The sequence below is a fragment of the Eurosta solidaginis genome, chromosome 3 (assembly GCF_040869045.1).
Source record: "Eurosta solidaginis isolate ZX-2024a chromosome 3, ASM4086904v1, whole genome shotgun sequence".
Classification (NCBI taxonomy): domain Eukaryota; kingdom Metazoa; phylum Arthropoda; class Insecta; order Diptera; family Tephritidae; genus Eurosta; species Eurosta solidaginis.
In genome coordinates, this window is record NC_090321.1 from 248,158,999 (window position 1) to 248,174,845 (window position 15,847).

Genomic DNA, 15,847 nt, shown 5'->3' on the forward strand with positions numbered 1-15,847 from the left:
CATCATAGGTTAAATGAAGTAGATATTTACAAATGTACTTACAATAATTTTAATCAAGAATATACAAGTTTAAAAAGATTTAAAGTACACATAAAAAGACATATGAATTTAAAAGTATTCAAAAATACTAAAATTGTAAGCAATACTGAGCTATTGAAAACTAATATTGACACCAGTGTAACACATAAACAATCCAATAATAATTTTGAAAGAAAAATGTACTCATGTAATGAGTTAGTAATCTGTTTTCAGACCACAACTAATAGTAGTGAAGATGAGAATGATATCACTATATGTAAAGATGAAGTATTTTCAAAGTTTGAAAGTCTCATCACCAAAGCTTGTTAAGATATTTTAATGAAATGTTACGCAAAAGATAATTTTGTAGAAAAGACGTATTGTTTATACAAGAAAAACTATAAATTTAACTATTGCAGACGCTTTAAAACAAATTTTTTTTTTTTTTAATTATTCCAGAAGAATTGCATATAAAAACAAAAAAGTCCTACATTTTTGCTCTAAACGTTTTACTAACATTGACACGGAATACAAGTTAAACAAACAAAAAAAAAGCTTCAAACCTAGAGAAGCTAAAATATATTCCCGAAATGTTATGTGTAGAAAGAATATTACATACTCGTTAAGTATAAAAGCTGCATTGAAATTTACAACATTTTTAGAACAATATGCGAATGGTATTCCAAATACATACTAGATCTTCCAAAAAAATATTGTAACATAGAAATGTAAGATTTTGCTTACGTACTGTCTAATGTCAATATTAATTTTGAAAATACTACAACACCGCACTTAAATTATAATGGATTAATTTATAAAGAAGATTACTTCTTAACTCTTAGAACAAATATGTTAACTTTGCACAAAATTAAACATATTCTGATAAGTCATAGTAATGAAATCTATATTTTAAGTCAATGTTATAATATAAAAGGTTTATAATGAGCACTAGCAGTGCTATGAAGTTGGAATTAAAGAAAATGTTTTACAAATAAACAATATAACTGAATTCGAAGGACCCCCTATTCGCATGTACCACAATGTAAAAGGAATTTGCTTTATAAGAATAAAAAAATTTTAAAACCGAAAAAAGAATTTTCTTTTTGTGAAATGGTTGAACTTATGGAAGTATAAAAATGATACTAAAACTGGTATGTTTTATAAAAAGTAAATATCATATTAGAGCGCAAAAACTATCAATTTAATTAAAAAATAATTTCAAACTGATACCAAATAGATACTATGTTATGGCAGAAATAATAGGAGAGAGCATCAAGTTGATAACACATACAAAATATCAAATTGATACTTGTTAGTTAGTATCAAACCATAAAGTTCGAAAATATCCAATTGCCAATTTCGAAAATATCAATTGCATAACACGGTTGATGAAGAAGAATTGATACTCCAAAGTTGCATATTGATGATTATTTAGCATCGCTCTGATACCAGCTTTTTTTTTTTTTTTGAGTGCAGAGATGGTCGGGCTAGTACCTTTATGGTACTTGTTACCGGAACGTACCGTATCTGCATCCGGCAAAGGACTATGAACATCGATAACACTCCCCAAGGCCTGTGGGGAGTGTGCTTATCAACAACAACACAAAATATGTTAGCAAGTAGTTTTGTTGTATAGGGAGAATGTTTATAACAGTGCTTCGTGAAATTTTGTATGTGAATGGGTAAGGCGAAATAAAATTCAATTACCAATTCTGAAGTTCCTTCATATTTATAAACGCAACATCTTGGTTGATTGTGGCGATGTTACTGGAATGTATAAGCTTGTGTTAAACGCATCTTTCTTTGAAAAATTTCATTGTGCCGCGGCCTTTACAAATTGCGTTCGGAGTCGCCGTAGAAACATGTAGAGCCCTACGCGCGTATTTGTAGGAAAAATGAATAGCAACACTACGCAAATTGGCAGAGAAGCATTTATTTTCATGTTCACAGCTGTGTGTGACTTGTATAGGATTATTTGACTTTAATGATAATTACTTTCAAATCAGCTCATTGAAGGTATAAACTTATATCTAATAACTCACTATTAGTTTGAAGCCAGGTCTCAAGCGAGATCTAGAGAGCTTCCCTTACAAAAGTCGGTTTACCGATCGATTTTTCTCTTTCCGCCCTCAACTCCTTGCCGTTTGGGTTCAACAGCAAAAAATCGAACAGATGGAGTTTATATAACATTTTTCATATACATACATACATATGTACGGTTTTAATACAGCAATAAAATTTAATTAGGTTGACGTCGAGACAATAGACAATTTCAAGACAATTACACATTTTTAATCAATTCTAATTGTTATCAAGCGCATAACTTAATAATGGAACCTAGCCTAAGTGCGCAACGGCCTCGCTTTCTCTTTTCTTCTTTCCGTCCAATTCGCCTTATGCATTAGAATGTATTTAAATTTAATCTCAACTCAATACTTAGTGTTATCAGCAGTCAAATTATCGCCATGTTCACATGTATGTAAGTATATACATTAGGGTGTCCCTTTTAAATTAAATTTCCAATTTTTCCAGTCTCAATTAATTTAAATATGAACTTTAACCACTGTGTTCCAAAGTAGTGGAAGGAGTAGGGTCTGCGGTATACTGTACTGATCCGGAAATAAGCAGATGCTATAGGCTGCCGGATTACTGTAGCGTTTTCCAAGCGGAAATATTAGCCGTAACCAAAGCAGTAGAAGCCCGGGAAGTGAATAACTTAAGTTTCAACCCTGTTAACTTTTATATTGACAGTCAAGCAGCAATTAAGGCAATAATCTCGCATAGCACAGCATCTATATGCGTGTTAAGAGTGTAAGCAGTCTCTGGAAAGAATCGGGACAAGGATAAGCATACATCTATATTGGGTCCCAGGGCATATGGGAATAGATGGGAATGAAAAAGCGAATGAACTAGCTAAAAAGGGGCATCCCTTGAAGCTTGCTCCGTAGACGTCTCAATTAGACTGGGCGACATAAGCGAAGGTGAGAGGTGCACATGATCGACTAAGCGGGAAAGGCGTGGGTTCAAGCGCAGGGCTGTAAAATGTCGAAGATTATGTGTAGGTCTTACAACCTTAGACTAACAAAGTTGCTTCTATCATTAAAAAGAGAGGACTGTAAACTCATGACGAGTATTCTGACTGGACACTGCCTTCTGGCGTCTCATGCCTTTAAATTATATTTAAACTCAGAACAAGTTTTCATCTATAAATAAAAAAAATCAATGCAATGCAGACATTTAGTGCCCTGTAACCCAATGTGAATGAAATTTGCTGGAAGTTTGGGGGACTTGTTGTAAAAATTTTCATAAATTCTAATATTTGTGCGACATATATAATACGTAAGTGTGTAATAGCACGAAACTGCAATAAGCAAAAGACAATAATAGCGCTGCCAACCAGCTGAAAATATTAAGGTGACCAGAAGTTGTACGTGTTTTTGTCTCGCTCCGAGGTTTTTGCTTTTTCTTATTTTTTCATATTATCATATTTTTATCGTTGCTGAGTGTTGCTGCAATGGATGATTTTTGTGGTAAATGCAATAAAATGCTTAAATCGTTATCATCGTCATGTCGTGTTGTGTAAACATTGCTACATACGAGGTAAATACATATGCTTAAAGCTAATCGCCATTTATTGTATCTATGTGAGCAGTGTGTTGGCATGCCTACAATGCTTGCTACAGCTTTGGAATCAATGCTTCTGAATCACAAATTCGGTTTTGATTTAGTTACAAAAGCTTTCGACAATAAATTTGATGCTTTATCGAAGCAGATTGCAGATTTGGGTGACCAGCTAAATGCTTTACAATCGTCCAATAACAATAACAGTGCGGGTGCTACTGAACTTGTGCCATTTGATATAAGCAATGATAACAACAAAGGAAATGCTCCAGTTAGTGCTAGTGTTAGTGCAAAGGAGAAAAAGAGCAAGAAAAGTAAGAAAACTCGTAACTACAATGACAAAACCGGTGTATCAGCGACTGATCTCAGTTCACTTATGTCAGCTTTTGTTAATGCTGGTGCCTTAAATGCAAACTACCACCAAAATGCTGCTGACTGCTGTTTGCCTCCGAATTCTGATCTTTTTACTTTTTCGCCCATGTCTGTGGCTGATAACCATAATTCCAACACTGCTGCTGCAGCTTCGCTCACCGTTACCCATACTGCTCTTCAACCTGCTACTAATAACAATGGCAATGCGCTCTCTTGCACCCACACAATGGATACTGCTGATGCTGCTTCTGCTGGTAATACCGCTACCACTATTCCTACTGCAATTGTTTCCGAGATTGCTGCTGCTGATACTGTTGAGTCTTCTACTGCTGCTGCAAACTCTGCTGTTTCTAATTTCATGTCCACTGACGCTGCTGACCCTATAAATGTCAATAGTAACAGTATTTTCACATCTGTGCATCATAACAATAGCGCACCATTGTTTACGGCTGTAATTGGAGCACTGAGCTAGAAACCGTAGTTAATACGAAGTGGCTTCACATCTCATCGTTCAAGCCTACTGTATCTGAGGGCAGTGTTATCAATTTTGTTTCCAAGTACGCAGGCATTGATCCTAAACATCTTTCATGCGGAAAGCTCGTCAAAAATGGTATCCAGCTGGATAGTCTACAGAGCGTAAACTTTAAGCTTGGTGTTGCTACTGCCTATTATGAATCCCTTCTAGACCCTAATGTATGGCCTTCCGGTGTTAATGTTCGGCCCTTTCGATTCATGCATGACATCTAATGCTTACAATAATAATATAACTTCTGAAAGTTTATACATTCCAAATTCCTTTGTACCGCCTACTGAATGTTTTGGAATTGGTACTGCTTCCCTGGACGGTAGCCAGACATATCTAATAAACTACTACCAAAATATCTCCGGTATGCGCACTAAAACCAACTCATTCTTCAATATAACTTCGCATGCCGACTACGATATTTTTGTTCTAACCGAGACCTGGCTCAATCCTGAATTTCTGGATGGCGAGTACCTCGGCTTAAATTTGTACACGTTTATCATAAGGATCGTGATTTTTCAAAAACTGGACTCTCCAGGCGTGAAGGGGTTTTAATTGCCATTCGCCGTCATCTCCAATCATCGCTTGTTGAGTTATCCGAGGTGGATTCACTTTTGGATCAACTTTCTGTCTCAGTTCGTGGCTGTTCCGAAATGTTTGCGTTTCATACATTCCAACTTCTAGTATAGAATCTCTCTACAAATCACATGTTAACAACGTTATAGACCTTGTTCGTAATCATGATGGTAGTAACTTTTGTATACTTGGTGACTTCAATCTACCCAATATTGAGTGGTCCTATCATTGATAATTTCTTAAGTGTCAATCTTTCCCAGAAAAACAGCCTCACAAATCAGTTATCGAGAACTCTGGACCTTGTCTTCGTTAATGATAATGTCAACTGTACTCTTAGTGAATGTCTTGACCCGTTGTCTTGAGCAAGTTTGCATCACATCCCACTAACCCTGGCCATGGAATTCTATACCTTTTGTGGTATCCGTCCATATGACGATGCCCATAGCTTTTCATTTAGACACGGAAATTTTGGTATGATTTTTCTGGAAGTTTCGTCTATTGACTGGGAGTCTCTTTTCTGGGAAAGGATCTTTCTAGTTGTTTCAACATTTTTAAAACTGTTGTTAACCAAATTTGTATTGAGAATATACCTCGGAAAAAAGCGCGTTGTTACAAGATTCCGTGGTATACCAGAAAGCTGAAGCGGCTAAAGAATTTGAGAAATAGATTCTTCAAAAAATTCAAACTCACTAAGTCCTTGGTCTATAGATCTAAATTCCTTCATTATTCTAAAAAATTTAAAGTATTGGGCAAAAGACTCCACAGGAATTTTGTTCGTAACTTTGAACTTGGTAAGACGTTTTGGAATTACGTATAATCCAAAAAGCTATGCTCTAGTATTCCAGCATCAGTTTTTTATAATACTGAACATACCTCTTCACCAGCTGAAGCGCCTAATCTTTTTGCAGGAGGTCCCCTTTTGGGCTGACTCTTCTATCAACTTTGGTGCTTTGACCTTATCCCTTAAAGATGTTGTGGAAGGAATCCAAAACATAAAATCATGCACCTTTACCGATATTGGCGGCCTATCGTCTTATCTTTTTAAAAATTGTTTGGCATTGGCGATCCCACTCCTTCTTATTTTTAACAAATCTCTCGAGTGTGGTGAATTTATCGATGCATGGAAGATAACTTTCATTAGCCCAGTTTTCAAGAGCGGTAATAAAAATAACGTCGACAATTATAGACCCTTAGCAAAGTTGTCGACTATTTCTAAACTTTTTGAGTATATTGTGAAACAAAAAATGTATTTTGCCTTTAATCAGTAACAATCAGCATGGTTTCATGTCCGGTAGATCCACTGTGACAAATTTAGCAATTTTTTCTGACTATTGCCTATCCGCGTTTAATAATCGTTTACAAGTCGATGCTGTATACACTGAATTCTCAAAAGCGTTTGATAAAGTTAGTCACTCGATCCTAATTTCTAAATTGCTTTCTTTGGGTTTCCACTCAACATTTCTTTCCTGGATAAGGTCATATCTTCAACAGCGTAGTTGTGTTGTCTTAATTGACAATACTCACTCTAACACTTTTATTGCCACCTCCGGCGTGCCGCAAGGTAGTATTTTGGGGCCACTGCTTTTTTAATCTTTATAAATGATATTTCGGCCTGCTTTCAGCGCTCTAACTTTCTTTTGTACGCTGATGATTTAAAGGTTTTTGGAACCATCTCGAATGTCACTGACGCGGAAATGATTCAATCTGATCTCGACAATGTCGGTGTGTGGTGTAATACCAAAAATCTGCCACTAAATGTTGGGAAATACTTTCATGTTACCTTCTCCAAAGTCCGCGATAGTCTCCCCACCTCTTATTTTATTAGAGGCACCCGCCTCTCAACCCTTAGTGAGATAAAAGACTTAGGGGTAGTATTCGACTCGAAATTTTCTTTCACTACTCACTTAAATACTACCATTGCTAGGGCATATTCAGTGCTCGCCTTTATTCGGTGCTTTAGCTCTTATTTTACAGATCCCTATACTTTAAAATTATTCTTCATTGCGCTTGTTCGCTCTAAGCTTGAATATCCTTGCTTTATTTGGAGGCCATATCACGAGTGCCATACTAAGAGGCTGGAACGTGTACAAAAAACTTTTGTTCGTTTCGCATTGCGATTGTGCAATTTCTCTGATCCGATTCCCTCGTATGAAGACAGGTGTGCACTTATTAGCCTACAGTCTCTTCAATGTAGAAGAACCATTATCTCTCTTACTTTTGTCTATGACATTAGCTGTGTTTTTTTTCCCATCTATATACGTTTACGCTTAAACTTTATATGGAATGCTAAGCGACAAACTTTAAATACACCTCTGAAATTGCTACGTATAAAATTAGTACTACTAAATTTCAATGCGCATTATACTCAGATGTAACTGAAATATGTGTCTATGTTTCACCCTCTGCTCTAATTCTGTGTATTCTATGCGCGTCCACTATTTATCACAACTGATTGACCTATATGTTATACACAGAAATACAACAAAGGGTTGTGTCTCCGCTTTTCGCTACACCCTGTTGCTGTAGCTAGTTGTTTAACCACAGCCGCTAGATGGGTCCCTAAGCATTATCTAAGCGAGGATAGGCGTTTTTTTCACGCGCAAACGAAACGTATACGCGTGTAAAAAAAACACGGCTATTTTTCGCGGAGCAGTGGTTGCACCTTGCCTCCTCGCGAGTATACGTTTTTGTATCCCGAGCAGGCCGCTTCGTAACAGAGTTACTTTTTATACGGACAATGCCAGGACCCTCTATGCCTCTAATGCACCTTTGTTTAGAGCCATGACCGAGTTTAATCTATTCTCAAATTCTTTAACCATCGATTTTTCTTTGCCAAAGCAGACTTTTAAATCAACACTCAGTGATATTTGCTCTGTGTAATCTGTAATTTTATTGTAGTACAAGTGGTTTGTAATTATCTTAGTTTATCATTAGCAAAGCTAAAATCTGTTAAATAGTCTGTAAAGCCTGAAACACCATAGACTGTAAATAAATAAAATAAATTAGGCTTGGTCAGTGATAGCAGATATAGGAAGTGAGGGTTGGAGGAGGAAATTTCTTCATCGATAATACTCCCTAAAACCTTGGGGAGTGTTTTATAGCTACAACAAGAAGAAGCCTAAAGATTTTGCAGTGATATTCTCCATGGATATTATGGATAAGTCACTTTAAAATCATATATTTCGCGAGATATATATAAATTTACAATAGTCAATTAAATTCTACGGAATTTTTTTAATTTTAAATAAACACAACAATGCTTGGTCTGGTATCAATTGGTTTTTTTTTTTTTTCAGAGTAAAACTTTAGTTGAAGTTGACTGGAATTTATTAAACCTTCAGGACATCCCTCCCTCCCCACCGCAGAGCCTCGTCTGTTAGTGAAACAGGATTGGCCGCGGATAGGTGAGGTTGACAATTGGGTTTGGAGAAGCTATATATTGCGCTGGCAACCTGAAAGGGTTGCGCTGCAAAGCCCCTTGAATCTTGTATTTTAGTCGCCTCTTACGACAGGCATACCTACCACGGGTATATTCTGACCCCCTAACACGCTGGGGCAGTACAATGTTACGTTATGGACCAAAGTTGCATAAATAAACTGATCTCAACTTTAACTGTTGTTTAAACCCATACTATATACAGAAACGGGCCTCAGTAACTTAGATATATTCTACTTGATTCGGGATGGCCTAGAAGGTTGATGTGCTGATATTAATCGAGATGATCGGGCTAGTACCGCAATGGCGCTTGTTACCGGAAGACGCCGGAAGGTTGATGTGCTGATATTAATTGAGATTATCGGGCTAGTACCGCAATGGCGCACCGCATCTATATCCGGCAAAGGACTTTCAACGTCGATAACACTCGCCAAAACCTTCGGGGAGTGGCTTTATCGTTACTACAACAACAATGATGCTCCGTCGTCACGGGTAGGACAATTGTATCCAATATTTCGCCCTGGCTCTCATTGTTTGGTTTTTAACTTACTTACTTTTTTTTATCCACATTGCTTACTTATCTCACCTTCCCTGCAAAAATTGTTGGATTACGTGTTCGTTCATGTTGGAGTACTCTAACAATACTCCTTTGCAATGCGTTTGCGGACCACCATCAGCCGATCATTGCTCGTTTTTTAACGACCGTGATCACGACACGATGACGATCGAACCGAGTTGCCAAAAGTAAAATATTGCATACAAATAACTGATAATAAAATTTTACTATGGCAACTCTGATAAAATGCAACCACGCACTGGCTTTAGGTATACATACTATAGTATAGGGAAATATTAGTTTCTTTATTCACGCAAATGCTAAATAACATAAGAATATTCGTAGTAAAAATATAAAAGTTGTATTGCCCCTCCTCATTTACTTTCATTTTAAATTTAATTCACTCCGATAATTCTTTCCGACACAATTCCTCTTTAGTACTTTGGCATATGATCCTCTGTGGGTGCTCCATGGAGTACTACAGTGAAAGTACTCTCACGTATGTACTCTATAGAATACTCACAAACAAAGCGAGAGTGGGATCACCTCCTCCTCTCCTAGGACATCGCAGTGTTAATTGGAGCACATTTTTTGTATGAATACAGATTAGGTTTGGAATACTCCTATACTCCCAAAGGAGTATTCCTTACATTATTTATGGGGTACTCGCGTTTTTTGAAGGGTTGTACTTTACTAACCCTACTCCTAAAATTTATCGACTAATCTTAATATCAAGGATTCATCAGCACTATTTGTTAACCATCACTACTTTTCACCAAACAAAATATATCAGCAGCAAAACTTTAATCGTGTTGAGTTTTTATTTATTAATGAGCTAAAATCACTGTAGTAAGTTCTTTTTTTCTATTAATGTATCCAACACTCATAGATAAGCTGAGACACTTAACATTCAATAATTACTGTTGTGTAAAAAAATATATATCGACTAGTTTCCAAAACACCCTATCTCAGAAAATTTTTAAATAACGCTCTATTTCAGAAATGCTTTCAAAAGCGCCCTATATCAGATTTCGGTTGCAGAACGATCTATCTCAGAATTTCAAATACACTCTAACTGAGCTCAAATTCAGTTGAAGAAAGCAACCTCCCCAGGGAGACAGGCGTCACTCTACCTCGGCTTCGATCCAGATAATGTAATAGGTTAAAATCTTACTTATCCGAAATAAACCCGGACACAACTAATGTACGTCCCACTTGTAACGTGTCCCCACATGACACCAACGATCTTTGCAATTGCAATGTGAAACCAATGCCTCTAACTCCCATATCTCTCTGGCCAAGCCCTGTCATAGGTGCACATTTCTTCGGACTCCCGTAAGAGGTTATTGATGAAATTTTGTGCGTGATTGCACCTTTGGGATGGGGCGGAGCACGGCTTCAACAACAGCAATGTAACGAACTCAACTTTGCCAATGTAGAGTGTGTCGCTAGAAGCAAATTTGGTTTTCGTGTTTTGAGCTATTTCAAATGGTTTCTCTATGAATCGAACACAGAGAAGGCTGATATATGTATTTGGGTTGTTTCTATGATGGCTTCCAGTTTTACCACATTCTCACAAGACACATACTATGTAAGTTGGTATTTTGTCTGCCTTCAGACTTGTTGTTGTTGTTGTAGCAGTGCTTCGCCCCATCCAATAGGTCTGACCGATCACAAAATTGTCATCAATGTCCTCTAACGGGAGTCCGAGGAAACTTGCTGTTTCAACAGGGGTGGACTATAATGACAGAGGCGCTAGAGGCGTTGGTTTCACATTACAATTGAAGAGATGGTTGGTGTCATGTGGGAACACATTGCATCCCGATCGAAGTTGGGCTAGAGTGACTCGCGTTTCCCTAGGGAGTGTGCGTTCCTCTTCTGCAAGTTTAGGGTATTGTTCTATGAGTACTGGATTCACCGGGCAATTCCTGACATAGAGGTCCGACGCCTGTTTATGGCTTTCACCAAGAACCTGCTTATGTTTTTTGACTTCATACGGCTGTGCTCTCAGGTGCCGTATTTCCTCATAGTGCTTACGGAGATTACTCCTTAAGCCCCTGGGCGGTGTTGGCTCATCAATCAGATGTCTGTTGGGATGCCCAGGTTTCTGGGTATTCAACAGAAACTGTTTGGTTAGCATTTCATTTCTTTCCCTTATTGGGAGTATTCTCGCCTCATTATGTAAATGGTGTTCTGGGCAGATAAGGAGACAACCCGTGGCGGTTCTGAGGGCAGTATTTTGGCACTTAGGTAGGCTGGTAATTTACCATACTTGATATAAAATACAAATTTCATACTATGGTAAAATATCAACTGTTTCACGCTCAGCCAGTTTAGTGCATCAAGCATACTCTTTATGCTTTGTTTTGCATAATTTGTAACCTGTCTACTTGTGTTTCATTGGCAATAAAGAATATTGTAGGGCAATATAAGAAGTGCGGTTCTATGATGGATCTATAAACTTTCAACTTATATTTCTTACTAATAAGTTTACACGATCTCTTCCAAAATCCAATTTTTTTGCCCATTTTGGCAACAATATAATCAATATGATCCGTAAACCTCAGTTTATTGTCAGGATCCCTAAGTACTTAAATATTTTGACATCATCAATGCTCGTATTCATTATTTTTAGATCTAAATTAAGTGATTCTCTATTAGTCGTCCTAGATAAAACCATGAACTTAGTTTTGTTAACGTTAAGCTTGAGTTTAGTAATGCAAAGCCATCTATACAATGAGTCTAAATCTTCTTGCATTTTGCTCCTTGCTATTGAAATGTCCGTTTCTTTTACTTCAAGTAGCGCATCATCTGCAAACAACCTGACTTTACTATATTTCAGTGCTGATGATATATCGTTTATGTAAATGTTGAACAGGATTGGTGCTAATACCGACCCTTGTGGTAAACCTATGTCCACTTGTGCCTCGGATGAGACTACTGACTCGATGGTTGTTCTTTGTTTCCGGTCTGATAAGAATCTTCTAAACCACTGCAATTTATTTTCCCTAATACCAATTTTTTGTAGTTTATCGAGCATTATATGCCTATCAATTATTTCGAACGCTCTTTTCAGGTCAATGAAAACTGCTACTATATGTTTTTTTAGGCTCGGCTCTTCCTTCCAGCTAGATATGACGTAATTTAACGCCGTCTCGCAAGAGTGCCTTTCTCGGAAACCGGATTGTTCCTTTATAAGGATTTTATTATTTTCTAAGTAATTAAGCAGTTGATTTTTTATTACAATTTCCAGAATTTTTTCCCTGTTCGGCAATGTATTTATCGGCCTTAGTTCTTCTGCCATTATTGAATATTTTACTATCCTAATTGGTACTATTGTCGAAATTTTCCACATATCTGGCACTATTCCAGTAGTCATGGATTTGTTTATAGCGGTTGCATAGAAGAAACCCATGTACGATACCGAATCTTTAATTACGCCTTCTGAAAGTAAATTCCCCCCCCCCCCCCCCCAGTTTTATTTTTGAACCTGACCTGTAGCTTCTTCCAGTGGGTAATCTTTAGGCTTGGCGACAATATCGGGGACGCGTAGCAAGCAATCGGCTGGCCAACTGCTTTGTAAGTGGTAATGCGGGTTTCTTTATCTTTTCCCCCAGTACTGCCAGCAAGAGATTTGAAGATTTTATTACGGCTCTGGATTTTCGGTACAATTGCGGCTGCATGCTCACCAAAATGTAGATCCTGATCGAACGTCACTCCCAAGATTTTGGGGTGTAAAGACTTGTGGTTGTTTAAAGCAAGTGATTTCTATTTCGAAGAATGTGTACTGATCTTGCCTATATCGAATAGCTCGTCAAATTAATATTGACATTGTTTGCTTTTGAATATCCTCGCAAAAAGGAATCATTAGAGCTAATACCAATACTCAGATAAGATTAGCTTGTATTGTTTTTGAATTCAAAGAAAATGTTTTACAATATCTGTAAGTACTTTGAATAGCTAACATTGCCATAAAGGACTTTTTTTGCAGTGTAATTACATTTTTATTCATTCGTTACTATTCAGCTGTAAAAGTAAATATGCCCGAGTGCCGACGCAGAATAGATTTTATATAAAGTGTTCGATGGCTCAAGCTTGGAAAACGCAAAATACTGTATACAAACATGCATAAGCATATAAAATAAATGTTTACCTTGGTGGAGTCAATTCGAGGCAATTAGAAAACTATTTGCATATCCTAAAATTTCACAGTTGAAGGCACTCTCACGGCTGATGCCCGCTGTCGCCTCTTTTGCCTTTTTACACAAGTAGAGCCTTAAGGCAAAGACAAAGACGCTACATTAATTTGCACGAGATGCAATCTTTCGTCATTGAGTGGGATCAATCCGGTCACGAAATGTGGCTAAAGCCCAATAAGTTGTTCGATTTCATAGATTTTCACTGTTATTACATTGCTAGACACTTCAGTTGCAGCGCGCGTGTAGCATTTTGTTAATCAAACGTTAAAAAAAAAAAGCTATAAAACAATGGCAAAGGCAGGCAAAGGGCAACCTACAGATTCTCGGTATACCAGAATCACTTCAGCACGAAACGATCAGAGCGGCTGAAAAACCCCACTTTGCTTTTACTTATTTATCTAAGGATTATTCATTATTTGTGGTATAATTGATTAAACACTTAATTTTGTTTAGTTTTAAAAAATTACAAAACTTTGTTGGACACCACAAATAAATTCCAGCCACTAATCGAAGCACTTCACTCGGACATTGTAGGAAAGCGATGGTTTTGACATTTTGCTTTGGTGTGCTATTTCCGTTTTTGTTTTCAATCGATTTGACAGTATCGTTTTGCTATAGACGATGCTGCCACCATTTTAGAAAGCAAAATTATTTTAACCACAAAATGGGGAACATTTATTTATGACGGCAGTGACATGCTATGAAGAGCGTCGGCAGGCGTCGGTTGAATTTAGGAACGAAATTTCTAAAACTAGAAAAATTAAACAGGGGGTTCCACAGGGTGATGTCCTATCCCCGCTTCTGTTTAAGTTTTACATTTCAAAACTCTCTTCCCCACCAGAAGGAGTCGCAATAATGTCCTATGCTGACGACTGCACGAATATGGGTACAGGGCCTGGCTCTTCAGTTGATGAATTACTTTCTAAAATAAACAGCTATCTCCGCAATCCTTCTGGTTTCTTCGCCTCGCGCAACTTGGCGTTATCACCGACAAAATCCACGGCCATCCTGTTTACGACGTGGGAGGACCAGATGTCGCAAATATTGGACGTACGCGTCGATTGTGTCACACTAAAGACTGTCAGTCACCCAAAGATCTTAGGGGTAACGTTCGATAATACACTAACCTTCAAGGTTCATCCCACCGAGATTGTTTCTAAAGTACAAAATCTCAAAAAAATCCTCAAGTCCCTAGCCAGCAGCACATTGGGAAAAGATAAAGAAACGTTGCTAACCAGGTACAAAGCAATTGTCCGGCCGCTCATGACCTACGCGTCACCAGTCTGGACGCCTAGTCTTAGAAATACACACTGGAAAAGGCTAAAGGCCTTCCAAAATGCTGCAATCAGAACTGCCACCGGATGTCTCCTTATGACAATGAAATACTGAACAAACAGTTCTTGCTTAATTGTCACAAACCAGGACATCCTAGCAAACAACTGCTTGATTTAGCACCGCCTTTAAGGGGATTAAGGGAACATCTCCTAAAGCACTATGACGAGATGCGGCACCTGCCAACACTGCCGTTTGATCCAGGCAAGCATAAGCAGGCCCTTGAACGCCCGGTGAACCCCCTTATTAATATGCAATATCCCACCCTTGCAGAAGAAGAATGCACACTATCAAGGGAAACACGAGCCCAACTTCGTTCTGGATAATGTAACAGGTTAAACTCTTTCTTGTCTAGAATGGACGCCGACATACGTAATGTATGTCCTGCATGAGATGTGGAACCTACGCCTCTAACACCCATCTCCCTATGGTCCGCCCCTGTTGAAACAGCCAGTTTCTTTGGACTCCCGTGAGAGGATTTTGATGACAATTTGTGAGTGGTCATGCCCATTGAATGGGGCGAAGCACTGTTCATACACCAACAAACACGACATTCCCATGACAACCAGTTTGTGCCGTTCATAACCGTCATCCTCCGGGCACCTCCTGTCAGCTTTCATGCTCTCTTGCCCCGGGAAGGGTAAATGTCTACATAGAACAGCGGTCTATGCTAATACATGGTTGGCAGGGTTGTCACAAGGCTCATTTTGACCTCTTCGGAACCGTGGGGTGGGATCCATAGAATTATATAAAAAGAAAGGCTAAAATGTGTGTTAGTTGGTCGCCGGTGTTTGAAGAGAGTCATACGGAAAAAGCTTATTAAAATGTATGCAGATAGGCCAAATTTAGGGCAGGACAACGTCTGCCGGGTCTTCTAGTGAATATATAAAATAAGGTCGATGAGATTAAATTTAAAGTGTGCTTTGCGTAATCTTGAAAACAAGAATTGCATTCCTTTTAGCCTTTATAATAGCATTTAAGGTTTAATCTGAGTTATTGTGCGATGAACAGAGGGCCAAGGATGACGAGCGGCTGGTACCTAACCATGGTAGATTCAGACCTGTTAGGCATGCCAAAAACCAGATTTTTCGATACCAATTGAAAGCTATAGTTCTCGCTAGAAGGTGAAAAACCTTTCTCCATGAGACTTCCATAATTCATATCCTGATGTGCGTTTCGAAGTCACCGATGATGTCGAGGAAAGATAGATTTAC

General features: G+C 38.0%; 1 protein-coding gene across 2 annotated transcripts in view; it reads right to left on the reverse strand.

Moving 5' to 3' along the window:
- The window catches only part of fdl (fused lobes), a 134,013-nt gene extending 120,195 nt beyond the window's left edge, over positions 1 to 13,818 (reverse strand). The window contains exon 1 of one of the 2 annotated variants that reach the window (XM_067775836.1): positions 13,256 to 13,818. The gene's annotated coding sequence lies outside the window, so the exon portion shown is untranslated. Of the gene's footprint in view, positions 1 to 2,060; positions 2,129 to 13,255 lie in introns of those variants that run through there. The other variant, XM_067775837.1, reaches the window with a different exon arrangement.
- Between the last annotated feature and the right edge of the window lie 2,029 nt (positions 13,819 to 15,847).